Raw genomic sequence first — 13748 nt, 5'->3', positions numbered from 1 at the left:
TTTGAGTCTGTCTTTTTTCACTGCACATAATTTTTCAGAGTTCATCCGTGCTGTAGCAGGTATCAGGACAGACTTCTGTTTAAGGCTGAATAATATTCTGCTGTGTAGATGCATCTCATATTATTTACGCATTCATCAGTTGATGGACATTTGAGTTGTTTTCACCTTTTGGCTCTTAAGAATAATGCTATCAACATCTGTGCAGACATAGGTTTTTAATTCTCTTGGGTGTATACTTGGGATTAGAATTGATGGGCAATGGTAATGTTATGTTTTACTTTTTGAGGAACTACCAGACTGTTTTGAAAAGCAGCTGCACCATTTTAAATTTCATTGATGACTTTTTTGACAATTTTATTTCTTCTGCTTTCCTTTTTCTCTCTCTGTGGAATTCTGTTTTAAACTGTGAAGATGAAACAACAAAATCAACAAAGCTTAAGTTATAAGAAAATGGGAGATATAGGAAAATGTATAAACTCGGTAGACTTAAAAGACATCAACCAGTCACAATCTATGTATTCCATCTGGGAGTATAGACAGGGCGGGATTGGGTGTGGGTTGCTGGTTGTTCTCAAGGGTTGTAGACACACAGGTGTGGTTATGCTCATTGTTTATTTACACGCATGTTTAAAACTCCCTATATGAAGTGTTTTAAAATTTCTTTGGAAGCCCCATGTTTTAAAATGTACCCAGAATGTGTTTTAGTCAGGGAGGGTAATACATGAGGAAGAAGTTTATACTCACAGATCCCTAGAAACCAGAGGCATGGCCACCTCATAGGAGACAGCAGGCAGAAGGCATGAAGGAAGCACAGGCAGGAGATGGTCATGGTTTCTGTGGGAAGGCGAGGCAGACAGACTTGGGATTGGAGTTTGAACAATTTCAGCAGGTGCTGGGGTATAGGGGCTGTCTCTGGTTGTGTAGTGCCTGGCCTGGGGAGATTAGAACAGAGTAGTCTTGTCTCCTGTAACATAACAGCCAGAGAGATGAGGTGGTGCAGAGCAAGAGCTCTGGATTGCTACAGCATCGAGAATACAGAAAATAAGATCTATTTCATCCATGCTGTGTGCGTGGATGTTGGACCTCATGGAAGGGAGAGTGTGCAGGAGCCTGGCACCCTTGGGCCTGGGAAAACCCTACAGATGTCAGTATCTGTAGATCCTTCAGAGAAGGGCGTTCTAGTCTCCTGCCAGGGATGATGAGTCTGACTCCAGCATTCTGGGGGCCAAGTGAGAAAAGGAGTCTAAAGTTCTGACTCTTCACAGTAAGTAGATGTCACTAAATTCTCTGCTTTCATTAGCTCTATTACCTTGTGTCCTGGAGCTTAGAACATTTCTGTTTTAATTTCTGTTTAACTTTTGTTTCTTCCTCTGATTTCAGGGAGGAATATTTGACTGCCTGTGTGAGAGAGAGGGGTTTTGGGATTTCACTCTTAGTCCTTCTCTTTCTGCCTCACCATCCCCTCCACTTACATATGTAGTGGGGAACCCAAATCTCAAGCCTTCCATGAGTCTGGGGAAAGCACCTCTTGGGTTTAAACATTTTCCAGTCTGCTAAATTAGAGTCACCCATTCTTCTGCTTTTCATCATTCAGGGATACTGAGCCCCAGGCTTCTCCCTTCTCCACCCTCAGCAGCACCAAGCCTGTAGCACTCTTGAGACCCCAGGGTGGATGCCATAAGGATTTCTAGATTATTTCCTTGTCCAAGCCACTGTGGGAGGTTTCTGTGGGCAAAGCCTCCGAGTTCCTGTCGAGTCATGCTGGAGTAGAGTGCTGGGTGCTGGTCCAGCAATACCCCCTTCTACTCCTGCATAGAGCCCTGAATTATTCAGCCCCATGATGAAGACATGGGTGAGTACTGGCTGACTTATTAACTTAACCAGCACTGTCTCACCCCTTTGGCACAAAACTCATGCCACACAACACTCCTTCCACCACCACGCCCCCATGGACTTGGGGGTGGGCACGTGACCTGAGCTATTTCAGTTAGAGTGAAATGCAGGCTTTGTTGAGTGGCTGGAACAAGAGTGTGCTTGCTCATGTTCCATCTTTTATGAAGAAGAACACAGCCTAAGAAACTATTTCCAGAGACTGTGCTACCACACAGTGTGCAGCCCTGGGAATGAAGCTAAATTCACTGAAAGCAGATCAGAGAGTCAGGAAGAAACCAAGTCCCGGAGAGCATACATGAGCCTCTCTTTGCTCAAACTCACCCTGAAGCCCGACCTGCTCCTGAACTTGCATGGTTGAGTAGATACATCTCCTTCCTATTTCAACAGATTGAGACAGATTTTCAGTCACTTGCATTTGGAGATGTCCTGAGAAGCTGAGGCTCATGAGTTTGAGAATATTTATGCAGTATTTCTCTCATGGCTGAGTCGATCATGTTAAGGATGCTTTGAGGGTCGTAAGAAGAATCAAACATGAAGTAAATGATGGTGCTGCAGTACACCTTCATCAACAGGAGGTCTCAACTCAGAGTTTCAATTTACGTTTCAACTTATTATAGGCCTTGCCAATCAGAATGACACTGTAAAGCATGACATTGTAAAGGATGACAGAACTAATGGGGGTGGTGACCTAAGACAGTAGGGGGTCTCCTTCCTTCTCCCTGCTGCAGAACCAAGAACCAAGAACCGGGTGAGAGGCGGCATATGGGGGTAGGGGCAAGGACAGATGGCTTGGACAGAAGATGAAAGGAAGAGAATGAAGCATGAGGACCAGGAAAAGATGCCTAATAGCTTGGTACAAAACTCACTGCAGACACAGCAAGTCAGAGGGTGCCCCCACTGCCTGGAGCCAGGGGAATTAATAACAACTAAAACTGTAAAATGTGTCATTGCTCACTGCAAATGCTCTTGGTGGAGCAGCCATGGGATCCAGAAAACTGTCTATGGATACATTTCAGGGGCGCGGGGGAGGAAAGACCTCCCTCCACCCTCTTAGGTCCTGTGGCTGGGCCTGGGGATTAAAGCAACACAGGCAGATTGATAGAAGAGCATGCAGATCTTAACAGATGGAAATATTTTTCTACATACACAGAGGACTTCATATAGAAGGGATGAATACCCAAGGAAGCAGATTGGCCTGAGAGCTTATATACCATTTTAAGAGAGAATGATAAATTATGAAAAATGTGGCAAGACAAAGGAAAAAGGGGTTTGGTCTGGGGTGCTAAAATGTGGGAAAGTGATTAGGAAACATGTGGGGAAACTAAGAGAAGATGAGAGCTATTTTAGTAGGTTTGTTTGTACAGAGGCATCTCAGCATTGGCTCCATCTCTGGCAATAAGAATGTTGTCCTCCTCAGGGTGCAGGGAAGGCACCTTTCTCACAGGAAATTTCTGCTCTAATTTTTGGTGGCAGGATGGAGGTCAGATAGTCCTTCCTGCCTCTGCTGTTCCCAAGTGTCTTCAGCTCCAAATAATCAATATGATCCCCTTCAGTGTGAGGAGGGGGCAGCCACAGCACTGATCACCCTGGTGGGAGGACGGAGTGAGGAGAGAAAGGTGGCATCCCTTCATCTGTGCCATAAAGCTGTGAGAGCCGATTTTCTGCCTCTCTGCCTCTGATGTTCTTGAAGAGGACACAGGCAAGGAAGTGCATATGTGTTTTCTATAAAGTAACACTGAGTAGCAGTCTGAATGAACTGATACAAGTTGTATCTATGAAAAGCCACTGCAGAATAAAAAGGATAGAAATGTGGGTCAGTGAAGGAGAGAGATAAAGAAAACAGAGGGTGCACAACAGAAATGGAAAGATCTCTGTGCTTTGAACGCAGAGTCCTGCCAAGATGGTAGACCAGTTGACTTGATACTACCTTTTAACCCAAGACAAAGCAAGATGGCATATAGCCCAGGTTGGATATTTTGTTTCCCCCAGGAATGTGGAAGAGTTCATAGAAAACCAGTTCCACCTGGACAGGGAGCTGAGTTAGGAAGAGACATGGCCATGAACCGTGAGTAAAAGGTGGAGAAGGGCCTTGCTGACCAGGGTGCTTGGAGTAAGGTCTTGGGTGCTCAAATGTGGATAGCCCCAGTGTGATGACAGGAGGCCCTGTCCCTAAAGTTTGCATTACCTGCATGTGGTATAAACCACAGCATTTCCTCCCAAAGCAGGCGGGTCCCTGTGGGCCTGGCCACACAGTGAGCCTGCAGTGGCGAAGACACTGCAAGGACCCACCGAGAGGGGACCTTGGGAGGAGGGCATGACCCCAGGTGTATGCTTTGGGGAGAGAATTCTGGCCATGCCCACCTTTACAGTAGCTGACAGGATTGCACTCCCTGTGTGTCAGTGTCCTCCCAGCTGAGCTGAACTGGGTGAGCTCCAAGGCTGTTTTTAGTTTTCTAACACTGCGTGCTCTGTGACAGTGACCTTCAGTCAACAGAACAGGGTCTGGAACTGGGGGAAGGGACCCTCCTTTTGGGTTTGTTACAAGGGTGCCACATTTCATCACAGACAAGGTAGGCTGTCCAAAACATGTGGGCCCAGGCGACCCCCTACCATGACCATACTTTCTATTAGTAGCAATGTTTTAAGATGTTCCCTTATGCTGTGCAGAGTCGATAACATCACATTCACCTCAGCAACCAGTGGGTTCAAATCAGAGGCTTCCCACCTAGCAGGTGTGGGCAACCCATGTTAGGACAGGTATAGGCCTCTGTCCTCACCATATTTCTTAGAGTGATTTAAAAAACACTAACAACTGTTAATGGGCCTCACACTGACATTTTTTAGAGAAAAAGATCTAAAGGTTTGTTTCATGAGTAAATTTTAGTTTGATGTTCTCTTATGAAATTGTTCCCCACATGAAGAATATGCATCTATTCTGTGGTTGAAACATTTTGACACTCAATAAAAGACAATATGCAGGAGCTTGTGTTGTTTGTTGAGAAGCTTTCTGCATTTGCCTTAGGCCTAAACACCAGCTGGTGGGACCTTTCAGCTAGTCTGCGTTGCTGGTGGGGCCTTTGACAAAGACCAGCGGGGGACATGTTATCCCCTCTGCAGATCCTGGTAGTAGCCTCTGTAGACAGAAGGTTCCAGATGCAGGCCGAGGCTCAGGCTCCCAAGGAACCACAGACTTCCTATTGCCTTGCCTTCTGTGGGGACTAGCATCAGGCAAGGTGAGACCTTGAGGAAGATGTCATCTCACAGGTGACAGCCGTGAGGACCAAAGATTGGCACCTGCCTCATGCGGTGAGGTGCCAGGCATCCACCCTGTGCTTTGAGAACAGCACATCCTTCTGGGTGATGAACCATCCCAATTTACTGCGACAGACCTGGGAAAACCAGAGCGGATGGTCACCCTACTGTGCATAACTGTTTACCAACAGGAATTTAATCAAATCAGAATGTCCACCAAGTCTTTATTGCATTTGTGTATATTGGAGTGCTTTCAGCTCCACACAAGCTGAATGGAGACTCCATTGCCTGTGTCCAACTTAGTAAAGCAGAAAATGTATACAAAAAAGTGCTGTGAGTCCTCAAAATTCCTCAGTGCAGAGCCTGTTTGTGCATAATCTGCTATCTTCATGGAAGTGGGAGGCAGTAACCCTGTGATTTTAGCTGGAGATTAGTAGATTATGGAATAAAAGGGCCACTTGGACGCCTTGAGGTCTGCAGGCCCTTTATTTCCTGCTGTGCAGCCTTCACACACCCTCCCAGAGGCAATGGGTAGTCCTGCAGGATGACTGCCAGTTGCACCTTATTGCTTAATTATTGGACCTTCCTCCCATTGATCACTCAGATCCAGTCTGGGCTTGTTATAGCAATGTTCAAAGCAATGATTTGCAACATTCTGAGCATGGCTCTCCTGATTAAAATAAACTATTTTCTAACGCTAATAAAGCATGCAAATGGAGTGGGATGAAAAGGTTAGGTGAAGGAGGGATAGAGCTTCTTCCCACTAATTGAGCAATTTCACTTTGGGGTGCGGTGACCCGGGCTTCTCAGGGCTTGTCACAGAGTGTGCTGAAGACTGATCCCACACCTGGGTGTGTATCCAAAGGAAAAGGAACCGAGACCTCAGAGAGATGTCTGCACTCCCATGTTCACTGCAACATTCTTAAAAATAGCCAAGATATGATGAGTCAGACTGTGTCCCTCAAGGGATGAGTGGATAAGGAAGGTGTGGTACATACACAATGGGATTTATTCAGCCTTAAAAAAGAAAGAAACCCTGTTACTTGTGACAATATGGATGAACCTGGAGGACATTACATTTAGTGACATAAGCCAGGAACAGAAAGACAAATACTGCATGATCTCACTTGTATGTGGAATCTAATCTCCTATAGACAGAAAGTAGAGTGGTGGTCATCTGGTTAAAGGGTACAAAGTTTCAATTGTAGGAGGAGTAAGCTCTGGGGATCTAATGTACAGCAATGGTGACTACAGTTAACAAGACTGTATTGTTTACTTGAGATTTGCTAAGAGAGTAGCTCTTAAGTGTACACCTCTCTGTCACACACACACACACACACACACAAACACACTCACAGGTAACTACGTGAGGTGATGGATGTGTTAATTAACTTTATTGTGGTAATCATTTCACTGTGTATACATACAGCAAATTATCACATTGTGCACTTTGAATATACACACTTTTTATTTGTTAATTATACCTCAGTAAAGCTGGAAGAAGACAAAAGAGTCATCTCCCTACTTTGCATGTTTATTTTAACTGGTCCTACTTCATCTTCAATCAACTAAGAGCAATGAGTTGAGGACAGGGATGTGGAGTGGGGGAAGCTATGATGAAGTCTTCATCCAGTGTTTATTGAACACCTGTTAAAACAGTTATTGCCTGAGATGGAGAATGATCCTGCAACTGGCCCAGTAGGAGAACTCAATCTAGCTCAGCCACTGGGATCCTGTTTTTCAAAGATTCTTTCTAAACAAGTCCTATTCTACAACCACGTCTCAGTTCATTTCTCTGTTCAGTGCACCTCAAAGCACGCACACACACACACATGTTCACACACATGGATGCATGCATAAGCACACATACTCACATAATACACACATGCTCTCACACACATACAAATGCACGAGTGCACATGTTCATGTGTATGCACACATGCTCACACACATGCACACACATGTGAATGCATGCATGAGCACACACCCACTCACTGGCACACGTACACACTCACTGCTCCACAGCTGACTTTGGTGCTACCCTGAGAGTTAGACCAGTGTCAGCTTGAGGTCAGATGACAAGTGTACTTGGGCACCAAGTCACACATTGGCTGCTAATTATACTAAGTTATAATATGTACTAAGTTATAATGTATGAATGTTGTAGAGGATCCCATGTCTATCAACGTTATTGTCTCTGCCTCAAATACAACTTCCCCTTTCTCTGAGAACAAGTTCTTTTGGACTTAGAAGAAGTAGATAATCTTGAATGAGAGGGCCTGGGTTCTGAACATGACTCTGTGGTTAGTGATTGTGGGGTCCCAGGCCAGGTGATCACAGAAATGGTGACAGTCACAGAGCTCTAGTGAGGATGGCAGTGTGCAGGTGAAACACTGTGAAGGGTCAAAGCTCTAACTCTAGCACCAGAATGTGGCAGCCACTGTAGCCTTGTCACCCAGGAGGTCTCTTTTTGTCATTGATTGGACTGAAAGCTCAATATTTTACTGCCTTTTCAATCTTTGCATCAAAGTTTTTCTTCCACAAAAGTGCTTGCGTGTTCTAGCTCCAGAAAATGAGATGTCAGAGTGCGATTGGGGATGGGCACTCCTATTGCAAGGAGTGAAATACAGTGAGTTTCTGTGCAAGTGTCCCACGTTGGGTGTCCATATCACTGCACAAGGAAACGTGAGGGCTGGAAGCCCACCCAACAGTGTCAGTGATCAGCTAAATAGTCTGAACGCAACAAGAAGGAGGGCCTGTTTCTTGGTAATTTTTAATAAAGATACAATTCTTCCAGGCAATTCATAAAGCAGGACTTGAGTTTAACTCAGTCCCAGATTAATTGTCCCCACATACATCTCACATCAGCAAATTTGAGCCTTGCTCTTGAGGCTGAGAACACTGTTGTACAGACACATATATCACTGCAGCTTTAGAGAGGACCTCCCCTCTTTGCTGGTTTCAGTAAGTCACTAAACTTTCAGACCTTCCTATCCTGAAGACTGAGATAATTAACTTTAATTGTGACCTGACTAGCATGAGTGGGATAAAAGCCTCATCAATGAGGGTTTACCTGTTCTGGCTGATCATCAGTTCAGGGAAATGGACTGGAGCACCCGTATGTCTGAGAGAAATAAAGACAGACAGTTCTCATCTGCATAGAAACACACTTCAGAACAAAAAGAAGGGGAATAAGCATTAAACTGAAGCACATTGACCTGGTTGTGGAGGGGAGAAATGGCTTATAGAAGCAGTTAGTCCCTTTCACTTTGAATGAAAGGAGTAGACAGAGATCCAGGGCATATATGATGCTGACTCACCATTTCCAGCATGTGTCATGATTCAGGTCTTGTTTTGAGTTGTCCTAGGCATTAAATAAAAATCTCAGCCTTGGGAAATATTGTTCTGAGGTTTTAATTGTACTGGCCCATCCCTTCAAGTGAAGTTTAAATCCTGTGAAAACATCTGACCCCAGTATAATGTCTCCCAGATGCCTTTACTAGGGACCATGAGAAGCACCACAAAGCATTGTTCTGACACGTGGGAGGTGCCCAAAATACATGCAATAGACCTCAGTGAGTGGAAAAAAATGAAATTAAAAGAGAATTTAAAAATAACATAGAATTACAAGTTCATGGGAGGATGCAGTTGGAATTTCTTGAGTGATTTCTACAAGATCTCACTGATAACTAACCATTGGCAAAATTTTCCTTATTTCAAAGGAAAAGAGAAAAACCCATATTTTGTGCTAATAGATATAAAACAAAAATTGGCATTCCTGGGTGGAACAAATTCAGGGTTATTTCTAAAAGATGTTTTTAAAACGGAACTTGCAGTAACTGCAGAGGGAATGAGTTTGTCTCTTTCCTTGCCTCTTAGGTTTTTCCCTGCATTTTATACACTTTTGTAGCTAAGTTCTGCAGCTGACACAAAAATGAAGACAGAGCTATAGAGTTTCAAATAATCTTTTTGTGGTGGTTGATAGTGTGATGTCTTGGAAGACAATGAGGAGCACAGGGAGGGACTTGGGACACCTGGAGCAGAAAGTGAGAAGGGCAGCAGGTAACACAGCCTTGCAGGTTTGCTCAAGAGCAGCCACACAAGGAAATGTCAGGTGAGTTGATTGATATGTTCGTTAACCAGCTACACCAATGTTCAATGTTTGGTATAAAAAAGAAGTAGGGATAGTCACACCACACCTGTTCCGGGTATGATAAGATGAAATAAAATCCTGAAATGAAAGAATCGTTCATCCCACAAATGTTATATGATCCCATATATTATATGATCTTGAGTAATGGAACTGACTTTAAAAATCGGTGCTCTGAAAAACTGGTAGGGCATCATTGGGTATGAGATTCTTCAACAATCCTCCATGCTGTCTGACTTCAGTGGTTCTCCTATTTCACACGATGTTAGGAATCCAAAATTGTCTGAAAAGCTAAAGAGGCACAGTTTGCCTCATTTTGAACAGCTAGTTTTACAGAAATTGTTATTTATTGATTATGAAATGTTGAACACAGAAAATACTAAAAGTTTCTTCACTTCACATGAATGTGGACACCCAAGATTTTGCTGGAAGAGTAACGATTTTGGTTTGGATTATTTATTTTATTAAAGATACCAAGGGGAAAATAAAAATCTGATATGAAAAGATGTTCTTTACGTGGTGCTTGATTGAGCCTAACAGCTCAAATTGAGGTTACATGTTCAGGTTAAAAATTAACCATTTGAGGATATGGGGTTCTGAGAGGCAGTTCTTTGCCAGACAGTAATACGGTATTTTGAATCTCAGGCTTTCAGGCTAAATTTTCCTGTTACCGAATTCCATTAACTAAGCCACTAACTAGGTCATTCAGAGGTCAGGTTCCCTTGATAGTTGTAAAGTTAAACTCTCATTATGAAATTATGATATTTTAAAAATCAATGGCCTAAGTCTAAAGAACTTTCACTTTCTATAGACTATGACGTATTTTATTGGGAGTGCCACATCATGATGAATTCAATATTTTTCTTGCTTATCTTGTAGCCTGTTTTTTAGGCGTGGTTGTCTCTTTCAGTAATCTTTTCATAAAAGTACTTGGAACCTAATATTGTACCATGACTCCACAAACCAAAGTTTGAGCTTAAAATGAATGTGAAAAGCTTTTAACAATATTTCTTGTAGTAGTATTTTACTTTAGAATCTTACATTTATGAGAAAATAAGAGTAACTTGATTACTGTGCAGTTCTTTTGAATTCGTGGAACTATAGTTTTGATGCTCCTTAGAATAATCTTAAAAAATGTCATCCTGAAATAGCAATATGTATTTGAAATATCAATCCAAAAATAAACAAAGAGCTCTTTTTAAATATGTAGCATGTTTGTTTGCTTTTGAAGAATCATGAGTGTTAAACCAAACAACAACAAACAAACAGAAACAACTGATCTTCACACTGGAGGTGCTTGTTGGAATGAGCAGGCTGTGCTGCCTCACTGCAGGGCGCCTGGCCGCACCAGAGGGTTTCTACATATGAAGAGAGTTTCTGTGCCATAGTGACAATCATGGTGCATGTACTGTTACTAAAGTAAGTGAACATTAACACAGCAAACCAGATTTCAAACACTACTTGGGGGCAGGAGGATTGTGCATGAACCCATCCTTGCACAGTGGACACTGCAGGGGCATGACAGCAGGTGTCCTGGTAGCAGTCCTGTACCTTTAGGTCAAAAGAGTAACCTTCAGTTGCTCAAGGCCATTCTAGTGTTCCAGTTTGCATGGACATTGAACCTTAGGCAGCCCCGACAGTTCAGGTAAAAAAACAACAGTAGTGTCTGTGTGCATGTGTGTGTGCGTGTGACTGTTGTGCCACATAGGTCATAATAAAAAGTTTGAAAAAAAGGGATTGTGAATGGTAAATCTTGTTTTCTCCAATCAGCATGCAGCCTTTCCTTCTTCTCCAATGTTAACCATGGAAATAATGTGTAAATCACAGGTAGAAGGGAGAACCCATTGGAACCATTACTTGATATCCCATAGGTCCAGACCCGCTGGTGTTCTCAAGAGTTCCTCTCTGAACTCACAAAAGGCAACACCATGTTGCCCTGAAGGACAAGGCAGAGAGCCTGGGTCTGGGAAGAGCCCTGTGTCCTGTCCTGCCCCAGAGCTGCTGGTATTGTCCCCTTACCTGGAGACGGACTCTGGCTCTGTACCTGGGTGTTGTCCCTGTTCTCCTTCTGCTCCTGGCTAGGCAGCCACGGGCTCATACCCACACCATGGCCATGTCCCACCACGGATCTCTGGCCCATCCTGGGTGGTCAGGGCCCTCGGCTTCATGACCTTGGGAGGCTCTTCCATCAGCAGAGGCATCTGGCCACAGGCCAGAGCCACCTCTGGCTGCCTCTCAGCAGGGGCTTCGATTGTGAATGTTGTAGGCTAATATTTTTTATTACCAAAGGTGATTAAGATCAGGACCTCCTGAGCAGAACCCAGACCAGAATATCTGTAAGGAAGGTGGAGTCCAGGAGGAGCACTCTTACCCGCCCCCAACTTAGCTGACCCTTCTGCTAGAGGGCGATCTCCATACCCCTCTGATCATGCTGGTTACTCTTGGGTGGTTACTCTACACTGTCAATTTCCTCATCTGGAAATTAAGAGGTTTGCACAGACGATTTTGAAATCCTTTCCAGAATTTTGCTGATTCTCTATGACCTGTGAGGGTCTGACTAGTGGACCTTGAGCGGAAAGAAAATAGACCGATACTTTTTTTTTTTTTTTTTTCTAATACTGAGAATTTCTTAATACAGGCTCAGACCTAGAGAGCATCTTCCTTTTAACTTTTCTAGATCTCTTGGTTTGGCGTTACTCCTTTCACCACACAGACCATCTCTTCACAGTCTGTTTCTTAAAGCACATGTAACTCTGCTTCTTAACACCAGTGAAACAGAAGGGGTAGCTCTGTCTATTAAATGTCACCCTGACAGAGACAGAGAGACGCAATCTGGAGTAATGGGACGAGCACAGTTTTGAAATTAAGTTTGTGTTTTCAGTAACATTTCCACTTTCTGACTCTTGGTTTCCTCCACCTATAGAATATGGATAATAAAAATTATCACCTCACCCCCTTTTTTCTATGGCATTCCTTTCAGTCCTGAGTTTAAATCGGTGCTTTAGCCCTTTACTCCCAGATATAAAGGGGAAAAAAAATCATGCTACTACTTTCCTATTCTCTCTGAAGCATAAATAGCACTGCCCGACCCCCCACCCCGTGTCGCTGGAGATTCTGTACTTAACCTTAAAATTGGACTGGATTTGGCACAACTGTGAGGTGTAGCCAGAAGCCTGTACAATTCCATTCTCCCTGTCTCTCTGCCCAACGGTTTTGTCCAGGTGGGATGCATTTATCACCGTGTGGAGTCTTGCAAACTAGTCATGGAGCCAGGTAATGAAAGGTGACTTTGAAATCTTGCAACTGATTAGTAACAACGTCCATGAACAGTTTTATGCCCAAGCTTTGTAATTCATTTTAAATAGAACAAAGGCTTTCTGATCAAAAATGAAGAGGTGTTAGAGTAGGAATAAACTTTTCACCTGCATGTTGGATTTTAGACTGTAAGCTCATGCAATATTATACATTGTGTAAAATTTTTTGAAGAGGGCTTCACTATAAAAAAAAATGAGCTGTTACAAAGCATGAGAAAAACAAAACAAACAAAATATCAGATAAGCACCTAGAATGTTGGGTTGTTTTGGATGGACTCGGAGGGCTGAATGCTGCAGTTTGGCAACATTGGAAAAGTCAGTCCATGCCATCTCAGCCTGTCTGTGAACAAGCAGTCACATCTACTGCATTTGTGCCACATGCTAGTGTGCTGGAGACAACAACGGATGTCAAAGCCCTTGTAAATGTGTTCTGCTGATAATCTAGTCTTAAAATAGCCAGATGCAGGTTTTCCTTCCACTAGGAGTAAAAATCTATTTGTATGTGTGAATGAGTTCACTGACATGAACAGCCGCAGCTGTCAAGAGAACAATCGTGTCAACATTGGACAAACAGGCACACACACAAGTGCGCACACGCCCACACATGCACAGACACACACACCACCCTGAACATATAAAAGGCTTTAATGAAAGAAGACGGATTTGAACATTTAATTGGGTTTTTCACTGGACTGTAAGTAATATAGTAGCTATGAGTGAATCTCACTAGAAAGATAAGGGGGTTAGACAGAAACCTCTAGGAAAACCGCTCAGTCAAGACCAAAGCAGAGATGCCTTCACTAAGCTCTTGAACAATTCCTTAAGGAGCACCCCACCACTGAGTGAAGCTAGCAGACCTTCTTATTCCTCTGTCCACTCCGGATCAATTATACCACTAGCGTGGCAGTGCAGTGACGGACAAGCACCTCAGCATGACTCTTGATCTCCTCCTCTACGGAACAGCATCAATGGCAGCACTCGTCCTGACTACCTGAAAGATTTTCGCACACGTCGAATGAGAAACTGGATGTGCGTGAGTCTTGTGAAGTTTAAAAACTTCTGGATGAGTATACAGTACGGCTACTTTGTCATTAATCTCCATTAATAGCTTCTAGACATTTAAAAATGTGATCGGCAAG

This window comes from Cynocephalus volans, chromosome 14, assembly GCF_027409185.1.
Source record: "Cynocephalus volans isolate mCynVol1 chromosome 14, mCynVol1.pri, whole genome shotgun sequence".
Taxonomy (NCBI): Eukaryota; Metazoa; Chordata; class Mammalia; order Dermoptera; family Cynocephalidae; genus Cynocephalus; species Cynocephalus volans.
The sequence above is the reverse complement of the archived record's forward strand: the minus strand, read 5'-3'. Positions refer to the sequence as shown.